Raw genomic sequence first — 12,288 nt, forward strand, 5'->3', positions numbered from 1 at the left:
GCCCATCTGTTGCTGTGGGAGTGGGAATGGATTGCTGAAGGAGAGGGATTTTTGCTCTCTCTAGGTGGCCGAGTTTCCTGTCTTTCTGTGTTGCCTCCCTCTGGCTTCTTCCTCCCATGCCCTCTCCCTGTGTGCCCAGGGGGATCAGGAATCCTCACCTCTGAGGCCGTGGGGAAGAATGAACATGGCTGCTTCCAGGTTAACTGAAGCTGCCATTTGGCCTGCCTCTTCCATCCCAGCCCTGTCAGTGAGCCCACGTCTGGTGCAGCTCTTGCAGGATGCCTGTAGCAGGGAGCTCTGGAAATGTATTGGGCTGAGGTGAGATTTTCTCTCCCCACAGTGCACTGAGCAACGGAAGGTGATGAGAGGTGAGGGAGCCATGCTGCTGAATCCTGGTTGGCATTCCCCGCTTGTGTGAAATGGGGTGTTCGGGTGGGGTAGACTCTGATTACATTTGGTTGTAAGATAAACCTCGAGGAGAAGCACAGCCATCCCATTGAACTATCTGAGCAAAAACTACTGTAAATAACTTTTTTGTCTTGTGTCAAATAAAATTGGTTTTGTTTTTGTTTTTTAAGCAGAAAAAGAAAGATTTAGTTAAAGAGGGAGAGAGAGAGCAATGGCCCCACATCCTTAGACCTCCATTTTTACTTTTAGCATAAACAGCATTCTACTTCTTGGAAGCCGCAAGACCTAGCCATTCTGCATCTTCCTGTGGGCATCTGCAGTATACAGATGCCTGGTCAAGAAAGCCACTCCCTGGTCTGCTTCCGGGACTCATCACAACTGGCCATCTGAGAAATGTTATTGTCATTTTTAGGTTGCCAAGTACCTTCCCTTCTCATGCTGCTCACGTGGTGACAACATTCAAATAATCTAATTTCAGTAAAACGTAGAGCTACTAGAACAGTTTGAAATAGGAATTCACTACAGATTTGCTCTTCTTTGCTTTCTCCTGGATGTTAAACACCCCCCCACCTTGCCCTCTATAACTTGGGAAAATGAGTATCATTTCTCCTCCTTAATCATCACACAGTCTCCAAATAAAAATGGTGGCTCCTCAGAGGAGACAACATGCAATTAGATGTCTGCAGTTTTGCATATTCCGAGCAAGCAATTTAAAATGTCAAATAGTGAGCAGTTTCTTTGTGCTTCATAAAAAGACTCCCCCGGTTCCCCCAGACAACCCATTTGCAGAATTGCTAGTAAATCAACATAATTTGTTTTCCCTGAGACTATGTTCTGCCAGGGAAACCTCCTTCGAAACTGCTGAAGCTGCTGTAATTATATAAAATTATTGCTTCTCACTATAAGGAACTTCCCTATAATTGGTCAGGCAAGTGAGGAACAATAATACATATATAATTTAGACACAGAAGACCAACCTTGAAAAGCAGCCTATTATTCCCAAGTTAGTTTAATTTCATCAGTGTTCCCTTTGCTTTATAAAACCCCTGAATTTTACAATTCAGAAGATATTAGATATCCCAGGGACACATACTTCGCTTTGGTGAATTCAAATATTTAGTATATAGTGCATGTCAAATATTTGCAATATTTGAATGCAAATACGCTATCATTGTGACATCTGTGGCTGCAGAAAGAAGAATAATTAGCCCACATTTTTAAACAAGTAACAGGCAGACTTTGTCCAAAAGCTCTAACAGAGAGCCAGCAAGCAAGTAATGATATCTAATTCCACGTACTGGGCACCCCCAAGAAAATGGATCAGAGCCCAAGGTGCAGACATTTGCGAAGTGCTTTCCCTAAAAGAGAGAACTGCCCAAAGAAAACAGAAGACTCACCCTCATGCCATGTTGGCATACAGAAAGGGATCTAACCTTGGTCAAAGAATGCATCTAACATTTAAAAAGACAGTTTATTTTAGTGGCAAGAAGATTATGAAAGCCAGGAAAGCTGAGCAAAAAGCACAGTTTTTTCACTGACCAGTGGTATGATCACTGCCACATCAATTTGCTTCTTTAAAACCCCGTTTTCTTATTACCGAATGAAGGATTTGAGTTACCTGAGATCTGTGTGATTTTTTTACTATGAAATATTATTAATCTACCTATGATGAATGCTTGCTATTTCACAAAGGGTTGCCATGGAGTTATGGCAAGAGTGTGGCCTTGAGATTGACAGGTCTGGGGTTGACTCCAGTTTTAAGGTGTTAGCTATGTAAATCTATACAAAGTACTAGTTTGTTCTCAGAGCCTGAACTTCTTCAAGTATAAAATGGATTTGGGGGAAATTAAATATTTACCTAGTATACAATTATCATTTTAAAACTTAGCTCAGTCCCCAGAATAATTAAGGCAACTCTGGGCAAAGTTGTGAAGTAAGTGGAGGTTGCCTAGGGTTCCTTCTTCCTGCATCTTTTACTTTTCTTTAAACTTACACTCCTGCCTTCCTGCTGTCTTCTCCTTCCAAACATGATAACCAAGCCACACTAAGACAAAGGAGATACAATGTATTATCAGTATTTATATGTGACATAGTACGGAGGCTAATTGTCAATATCTAGAGTCAGATAGATCTGAGTTCAAATCCTGACTCCTTTCTTTACATGCAATCCTGGGCAAGTGAATTAATTTCTCCAAGACTCGATTTCTCCAATTGTGAAATGAGGATAATTAAATCTACCTATATAGAGTTGATGTGAAAACTAAATAAGATGGTCATGACACACTTAGTATTAAATTAGGTACAAGTGAGTGTCTAATAAACAATGGTGCTATTATTTATTCCCTCATCTGCCAATGGCTCAAATTTAGTTTGTAAATAAATAAAAACCTTCTAAGGTTCCTGTGTAAGGACACAAGAACGTAAGTCAGACTTCCCCTTCTCTACCTGACTGATCCGTAAAAATCCATTGCAGGCTTTGTATTTTACCTTTTTCAACCTTACCATGTTCTTTTGATCTTACACTTACTTCCCTTTCTCTTTTTCAGCTTTCTACTGAGAAAAAGGCAACCCCTCCAGTCCTGACTGCCTAGGATTCTACCTTCACATTTCCAGCATCACTACTTCCTTATCTATTCCTCCATCCATCCTTCATGCCACCACCTTTGGAGGAGTACCTCTTATTTATCAGTCTTTGTTAGGTGCTAAGAATACAAAGCTAGCACATACTGACTTTAAGCAGGTAACTGCAGAACAGATAGACATTAAGAAGGCAACATTAACAGAACTTGAGGATTGATAGATGTGGCAGATTGGGAGTGAATTTCACTCCCTTTAACCTCTCATCAAGTTCTAGAAATTCTTCCTATGAATTTGCTTCTGTCTACATATTTTCCTCTGCTAAGTATGACTATAAGGTAGATTATATAATATCAAGAATATCAATGTAAGGGGAATGGATTTTATTTAAACTCTGGGAGTTCGCACACACATATATTTTCTCAGAAACAAATTTTCCACTACCTGAAATTGGCAGAAACAGACTCTGGGAAAGGAAAGTTCAAGTACTTTGACCATACATATGCTTAATAATTTGGTTTGGGATCTTAGAAGCCTGTAAGAATGTTTTGTCATCTCAAAATTGTAAGGCCAGGGCCCTACCAATTAAAAATACAAAACAAAGCACCTGAATGTGCTTCAGTTCTGTAAAAAAAAAAATCATTTGCCATTATGCAAAGAAAGCAAACTCTATGCATAGAGTAGAGTCAACAAATAGCTAAACTTAAATTACTCTGCAAAAATAATGTGAAAAGTTGACTACTATTAGGTGATTGTTTATTGATTCTCCACAAAAGTGGTAAGGAAAATGGTTGGGGCCCTAGCTCCGACAAGTGGAAATGAGAAAGGGGATTCTGGGAAGATCAATGACCTCCAGCAATATGGTGGCAGGGCAGGCTCAAGAAGGAAAGAGTCAGTAGGGGGCCTATATGTTATGCATGTATAGACTCCAGAAACAATGCGTATAAACAGGTTTGCTTTCCTTTTCTGCAGTGTAAGTCACTTCTCCCTCTCCTCCTTGCTACACTAAAACTTAGTAAAGTCTGCTTAAAATACTTTGCATCCATTGAGTGGGTAATGTAAAGGAAGGTATGTATCCACACATAGCATGAAGGGGAGCAGGGAAGCAGCTCAACAATATGGAAATGGTTTCCGGAGGCAGCAAAAGAGGAACCCCATTCAGCACAGTGATTCAAAGGGAGGCATAACCAGCAAAGAGCTGGGACATGTGAGCATTCCCTGGGATCTTCAGAAATCATTGGAAAGGGAGTAGTTTCCTAGGCTCACAAGAGCTGCTGGCTTAAATTACTTTTATCTGCATAGTAAAGGGAAGTGGTAACTCAAAAGTCCTTGAAAAGCTAAAGATACTAAAGGGGGTAGGTATATTCGCAGGGTATACTAGGGAGCTTCTTACAGAAGAAAATACGTTGGTTTGTAAGATAAAGTCCTAATGTAATTCAGTGTATCTTAAACTAACTTTACTAAGCAGGACATAAGCAAAGCCTTAAAAGCACCCAAATCCCCCAAATCCCAGACCTTCTGAAGGTTTTAAAGTAGACAAGAAAGTCCTTCTGGCTCTTTAAACATCATAAGGGCATCGCTGAGGAATACTATGAGAAAAATGTGGGGAACACTCAGCAGCCCTTTTCAGGGGCCTCACTGGCTTATTTCCGTTATCAGTGAGGTCCCTGAAAGATGTGTGATGTCTTCCCATTCCCAGAAAACCGTCTTAAGAATGACAGAATCCCAAATGACTGCCAACTCTTTTGCTACATATGTTGTAAGATGGGAAAACTCCCACTTCTCTTCATAATCTTTTACAGTTTTTTCATCGCTTACGTTCAAAAGGCTCTTATTATCAAGCCAATTATCTGTTATAGAAATTCTAGCCCAGTTCTTCTCCCTTTGGCCTTCCGCAATATGGAGACCCACTCGTCAGCATTATCTCAGTACTACCTTGTTGTCCTGACTAAAAGATTATGAGGTGCTTCTTCTCATTTTCTCTCACCATCATTCATTTTCCTTCATAAAACCATTCTTCTAATTCATCCCTTTGATACCTTCTACAGCTCTAGCCTCTCTGGTTTTCTGTACTTTCTAATCTTGAATAAAAAGCAAACTGTAAACAATAGTTTAGCACCAATAAAAAGCATACTAAGAAGATACAGTTTCACTTTAGATCACAGTTGTTCCAATGGCATACTGATCTTTAAACTTAAAAAAAAAATTGTTCACCAATATTCAACTTTGGAAACCTATATCAATTATACCAATCTGCTGTGTGCTGAAACAGTTAAATTCCAATTCTATTCATCAGCATTCTGCTCTATAGAAAACTTTTAAAAACATTTAGTTGATTTTTTTTACACAATCCGGTTGTTAGAGAAGTTACTCAGAGAAATTCAGTCAAACAGAGCTGAAAGTTAATTTCAAAATTGGTAACAGAATTATCTACTAAAGCTACTGTTGTTCTGTTCAGGTCACTGAGAACCTCCATGAGTCTGATCTAATGGCATTTTCTGCCCTCATCTTACTTGATGCTTCATCAGCCTTCACCAGAGAAATCCTTATTTGCAGCATAAGAGAAGACCCTTCTCTTGCATGACCTTACACTCTTTGGCTTTTCTTTTTTCCCTCTCTAGTTATTTCTCCCACTCTTCTGCCCACTTCTCCTCCAACTCTTCCTAACTTCTGCCTCTTTTGCTCAGAATATGTGTTGAGCTGTCTTTTCTTCTACTTGAGGCAATCTCAGTCCCTTCTATGGTTTTAATTACTACCTATAAATCAAGGAGTTGCAGTGTATAATTCCAGTCCAGGCTTTTATTTGAAGCTCCATAAAATATACCTAACTCACTCATCATCTCCATTTAGATAACGAACAAGCAAACCCAGTTCTTGCTCTAAGACTAAATACATGATTGCTCACTTCCCCACTGCTCACTCCTACACTGAACAAACCTACTTGTTGTGCTTCCTATTTTCTAGCTCAGGAGTTACTCTCATAGGAAAAATCATGTTATCAAATACCCTATGTCCTACACCCTCCACATCCTATCTATCCCTTGTCTGTTAATTCTATTTCCTAAATCACTCAAACACATCTATTTCTCTCCACTTTCATTGTTCCTTCATTTATCCCAGCCACCATCACCTCTCTCCTGGATTTCCAAAAACCTCCTAACTGGTCTCCCAGACCTATGTATATCTTCTCCAATAAATTCTTCACTGTACAGTCAGAGAAATAATTTAAAACACAAAGGGCTCAATGTCATGCCCTTGCTTAACACTTCTAAATGAACTTCTATTACATTTAGTACAGACAACCCAAAATCTTTAACATTCCTTGCCTGACTTGGTCCTGAACAACCTGGCTTCTGCCCATCATATTCCAACCCGAGTTTTGCCCAACCATTATAGGCACACTGATCATCTTGCAATCCCTCAAATGCTCCAGGCTCTCTCCCCTCACAGTCTCCATATGCAATTTCCTCTGCCTGAAATTCTTTTTCACATGTTCCTTACCCAGCTAGCCTCACTCTTACTTAATGTCTTAGCTTAAAATAAATGCCTCTTTCTCAGAGAAGCAGTTCCTGATCCCAGTACTGGATGTCGACCAGACAGTGGTGCCACCCGAAGTCTCTTCCACATTTTTTCCAGCCTCTCTGGCTATAGGATAGGGCTTTGTGACCAGCTTTGCTCTGCAGGCTGGCAGTGATGACATCACCCTTGTCTGAAGTAGTGACAACTAGGTAGGAGTTCTCCATGTTCTCTCTCCTGTTCTTGTGGCTGAAAGCAAATGGTATTATGATGGTGGAATTGTAAGATTATAGTGTGAATGAGAAATCAACCCTTGTTGCAATAAGTCACTGAAACTTTGGGATTTATATTTTTCACCAGAACACAATTGAATTCATCTTGACTAATAGTCTGTCAGATTCCCCTTACTACTCAGTCTCATGTCCCCCTGTACTATTATATCTGTGGCACCCACAACAGTGTTGGACATCTAATAAGCACTCAAAAAAAATTTGTTGAAAAAGTAAATAAATGGGTAAAATATTAGAGTGTACAAACTGACAATTATATTGTTTCAAAGAGATAAAAAAAAAGATTTCAGACAACAAAGTAAAGTTCTTTGCTATGATTCTTAGAAGATTCTGGATTTAATTATCATCTATATACTAATAAAAACCAACTCTCTATATCCAGTTAGCAAATAGATAGTAATTAAATCCATGGAATGGACAGCAAAATCTACAAGTTAAATTGAAGAACAAATAGGCTCAAGAACAAAGCCCTGAGAATAAGCAACAACTAAGAAGTGAGCAGAGGAAAGAGAACTTGCAAAAGAAATGGGAGTAGAGAGAGAGGAATAAAGGAAACAAGAAAGGGAGAGGCCAAAGGAAGAAAGTATGCTGAGAATCAGGGAGTTGGTATGTTTGAAATTCAGACAGAATGTGTGACTGTTTTCCATGATTATGTGTAAGTGTCTTTACACTTACTGATCCATACCTGGACTGTTCTTTGCACATCTGTCCATCTCCCTTCTTCAGTCTGCCACTGAAACTCCTATTCATCTTTGAAGACACACCTGGAAATTTGCTTCCTCTGAAGTAGGTTAGAACTTCCTGCTATATGTTCAGTAGTACCCTGATCTTTTCTTCAAAGAACCATCAGAATTGTAGAAGTTTAGAAATATGACCTGCAATATGACCTTGGCCATTTTACTTCTCTTCCTAGGGAAGAGAGGATAAAATATAACACAATAAGAAGTTAAAATTTACTGGATGATTCTCTTTTTAGAAGTTAGAGAAGAAGGGCATCACAGGAATGATTTTTTTTAAGTCACATTTGCACAGAGACCTGACTGGATTAATACAATACTGAGAGATATTCTATGGGTAAGAGAAAAAAACTTGTTAGCTTTATTGTTCAACTATAGCTACAGACACAAAATAGAAAAGACTATGAATTAAAGAAATTATCTTTTTAAATGTTGTACTTATTAAGACATATCTTAAAAATAAAATAATTTTAAACAATAAAAATCTTTTTAAGGCTTGAAGATGGTACAAAATATAAATAGTTGTATCACAGAATTTGGTTTTTATAAAAGTGTTGTATTTATTTTCTCTAATTTGGTTCTGAGGTTTCTCTTACAAGAAACTTGATTATACTGGCAGACACCCTGAGGCTCTTATTTGATATGTGTCTAGTTTACTTCTACTAAAATACCCATCCTCTAGGAGAACCTGACAGGGAAAGAAGTTGGGTTTGGTTTGTCAGTCAGCTGAGACACAGAGGAGGCAACTCAACAAAACACATGAACTAGCAGGAGCAGTTTATTACTTACAGATTCCAGAGAGAAAAGCCAGCAGGAAGTGGAAGCTGTATGGGACACATACACACCACCAGCGGGTGGAAAGTCAGAGAGACAGAATAAAAGAAGCCTGTGGACCAAAGCCTATATGGGGACTCAGAGTGCTGCCCAACAGGTTTCCCAAGGGGAGATCTAATTGGTGGGTTTAAAGCAAGCAGGCAGAAGTTCTGTGAGGACAGGCGGTGTCTCAGAAATGGCCACTGTGGCATTCCAGCACAGTTCATGTGAATTACAGGGGCCAGTGGAGTGAGTCATGTAGGTTGCAGCTAGCTGTCCTGTGGAGGGTGGTCACAAGGAGGCAGTTGTCTAAAATTGACATCAGGAGAAACTGGGAAGAGATGGAGAAATGGAAACTGTGTTGAAAGTGACTAGGCCCTGCTTCTGTTATGAGAAAGTTCAACTTATATTCAAAGTGGATGCCAAATACAACATAAAATTATAAGAATTTACTATAAAAGTGTCACTCTAAAAACGTCTCTGTTTGTTTAAAGTTGGGTTTGTTTGAAGTTCAGTGGTTTTATTTTTGAAATAATTATTTCTAAGTGTGAGGATACAGAGAAGCCACCTCCACTACATTTAGGAGGCTGCCCACTAAATCTGTACACCTACATTACCAAGGCTCCATCCAGAGCAGCATCAGAAAATTGCAGAAGCAGCTCCCTGAAAGGAAAAATCTGAAAAAGTAAGATGACAAAATGATAGCTAATGTCATAGTCAGTCAGGACTTGGAAAACACAATTAAGAGAATTACTATGAAGAAAATGTGGTAAGTATAAGCTACGTCAGACTGAAGGGATACCACATCAAAGGCTGCCATGTCCACATTAACCACCCACATAGAGTGTCACAACTTCAAGAAAGCAAAGGATCTATGCACCCTTGATGTCTGTGAGCAAAGAACACGGGCCGCTCTCCTGCCTTAGTACCATAAGTAAATATATTCCAGAGGAAACAGCCTGTGCACACAGAACATTTGCAATTTAAGGAAAAAACAGTCCAGGCTATGATACACACCAGGAGAAGATGAAAAGAATATGAGACTGAGCATGAAGAGACCTGGCTTTGGCAGTAGAGTGGCCACTATCTCCCTGGGTGACTGTGGACCATAAACTTCTGCTCACCAGGTCTTGGTTTCCCTGGGTACATGAACAGAGCCTTAAAAAGACCAGCTATTCCAAACTGTGCCCTCAGAGCTCTAGCCCTGGAGTTCTTTAAGGCCTGCATATTCCCCTTCCTCTTCATTCCACAGTTGCTTCACCCAGAGCAGGTGCATCTTCGTGTGTGAAGACCTGAAGCTTAAGGTGAGAATTCATTTGAACAAAGGGTTTTCATGGAACCATAATGTTAACTGCTTTTTCTTCAGAAAAGTTGACTTGATTTCATCCCTTTTGGCCTCATACGGGTCAGCACACTGACCATCTCCCTTCATCAGATGAGTTGACTCAGAATTGGGCCAGCCTTCCTAAATAGGCCCTAAAAAGGCAACCCAACCAAGGAGGATTTTTGGTCTTTGATTCCAATCTGTCTGCTTCAGCACTTCCTTTTAAGTAAACTGCCTGGGGTGGTAAATTAAGATGTAAAGACTGTCCAAGCAAGACTCCATTATTGAGAGGTCCTGCTTTTGCACTGTATATCTTTTGTTTGCCCCTTCATATCCTTCTTCTACCCTTCTCCATCCCATTTTCTGCTCTAGATGGCTCAGTTAGTGGGCTCCCTTACTCTTTGATCCTAGTCAGGTTTGGAGAGTCCCAGAAGAAGATGATATACAAAAAGGAAAGTGAGGGTGGAATAATCATTTTTGTTCTTCTCTGTGGGAAAGAACTGAAAGTCATAACCCTTCTTGAGGTAGACCTATCTCTGTGAGTCTCTTTTTGTGATTCCAGTGGCAACTCCTTTCTCTCGTTCTTTTAGTTGTAGAGGTGGAAACTAGCTTTAGAGTAATGTATATCCCTTGTGGTTTACCTGCCCATCACTGTAAATGTACCCCTTTTTAAAACCTTCCTTAATTATGCTAATATTAACATACCATCTACACCAAGTTGAAACCTTCACTGATGACCCAATGAACATCTCTTTCACAATTGACAAAAGGTAAGGGTTCTCTTGCTAAATGGTCTGCTTGAGAGTCCAATACTTAAGGATATTTGGGCATTTTAAGAAATCAGGAAGATTTGGAGAGTTTGAGACAAAATATCCATTGATTCTGTTAGCTTCACAGACTACTTGCTTTGTAGATGGCCTGCTTGCATTTCTGTAGGCCTGTGTGCAAGAATAGTAGCCTCATAAGTTAACTACTTCTTGTTTGGTGCCAAGAACTGCCCTATCCTTGCCTCTGTTGAAGCCTCTATTCTCTCCCTCTGCAAATTTGGACTCTGATGAAGTAAGCCAAGAAATTATTCTACTCAGTCCATCACCAATTCATGTTATCAAAAGGCTTGACTGCTTCTCAGTAACATTTTTCCAACATGCTCTTTAGAGGCATCTTTTCTTCAAAGGTCACTCTGAACAAAACCCTGGATTATATCCCCATGAACCTTGTGTGTCTCTCCTATCACCTATATAATTTTACTGCTGATTAGTTGACAGCTTCCCAGCTGCCACACTTAGAAAAGTCCCTAGTCCAAGTTAAACACTCATTATTATTTACTTTCCCCATTTCTTATCTGAAGAAGCTAGCACAGAGTAGGTTCAAAATAAAAATTTGTAAGACTACATTAATTATAAATTAACTCTTGCCAATTTAGGAGAAAGTTTAAGAGCAGAGTAACAGGAATTAGATAGCTGCACCTAAATTACTAACCATAGGACCTTTCACTACATCTCTATGCCTCAATTAGAGGAATTGGTAGAACCCACAGTCCCCCCACTAGTTGACCCAGTAGCTGTTTGATGACAGTTCCACCCATAGCATTAGTGCTAACTTAGCAAGTTGAGCTTTCTTGCTATTCATTGTTGTTGAAAGTTGCTATGAATGTTGTAACTCTGAAGATAAAGACAACAGAAAAGTGGAGCTGATATGGATGCCATGGGTGTTATATATATGCTATAGAAAGACGGTACTTGAGAAAAGAACAATTGATTTCAAGCAATTGTTTTTGTGTTAAAGGAAGAAAGGATAAGGGCAGGAAAAAATGATTAATAAACCACATTTACAATCACCTGTTAAATGTGGGTGACAACAGTCCCTGCCAGTTCTGGAAGATACTTCATCAAATTCTCTTTCTAGGACTAAAGTCTCTGATTTGATGGCTTTCACTCTCTTTCAGAAAAATATGAAATTTAAAGTTTTTAACAGTGAGATACTTTTCTTAAAACACCTCCAAGACCTAGATGTAACTTTCTGAAAAGATAAATTCCACGTTATTGAAACAAAAAGAACATGTAATTATACAAAGTTTCAATGAGAAATATATGTGCCAAAATTGTACCATATGCTTATTGCACATAGTTTCTAAAGAACAAAGAGTGACCAGCCCATTGAATCTAGCTCAAATAAGAACATATTAATAATTTAACAAACAACTGTCAATTATTTCTGCTTTAAGAGACATTATAAAGTAGGGTCACAATGTTTCCCCCTTTTAAATCACAATATCTAATTTCTAGTAAAAGCTTCTGTGTTCCACCTCCCAAAATCTGAATACTTTTCACCTCTTTAAGAAATAGAGAAAAAAATAATACGTTTTACAAACAGAGGGATGAAACTGATGTGATAACATTTAACACAGTATGCAAGAACAATTCTTAAATTTATCCCTAGGATGTGGTGTCCTGCAACTTCCATTTCATTGCTAGTTTTATAGGAATGAAAAGGTAGTCATGGCACAAAGAAAGTTGTTACCCCTGATAAGAGGCAGCCTTAAAAAACTACTTTGTAAGAATATTTTGAGTTTCCAAAATATTAATTATACAATAATGTAAAGCACTTCATACTTGATCTTCCC

Source organism: Saimiri boliviensis, chromosome 1 (assembly GCF_048565385.1).
Source record: "Saimiri boliviensis isolate mSaiBol1 chromosome 1, mSaiBol1.pri, whole genome shotgun sequence".
Classification (NCBI taxonomy): Eukaryota; Metazoa; Chordata; class Mammalia; order Primates; family Cebidae; genus Saimiri; species Saimiri boliviensis.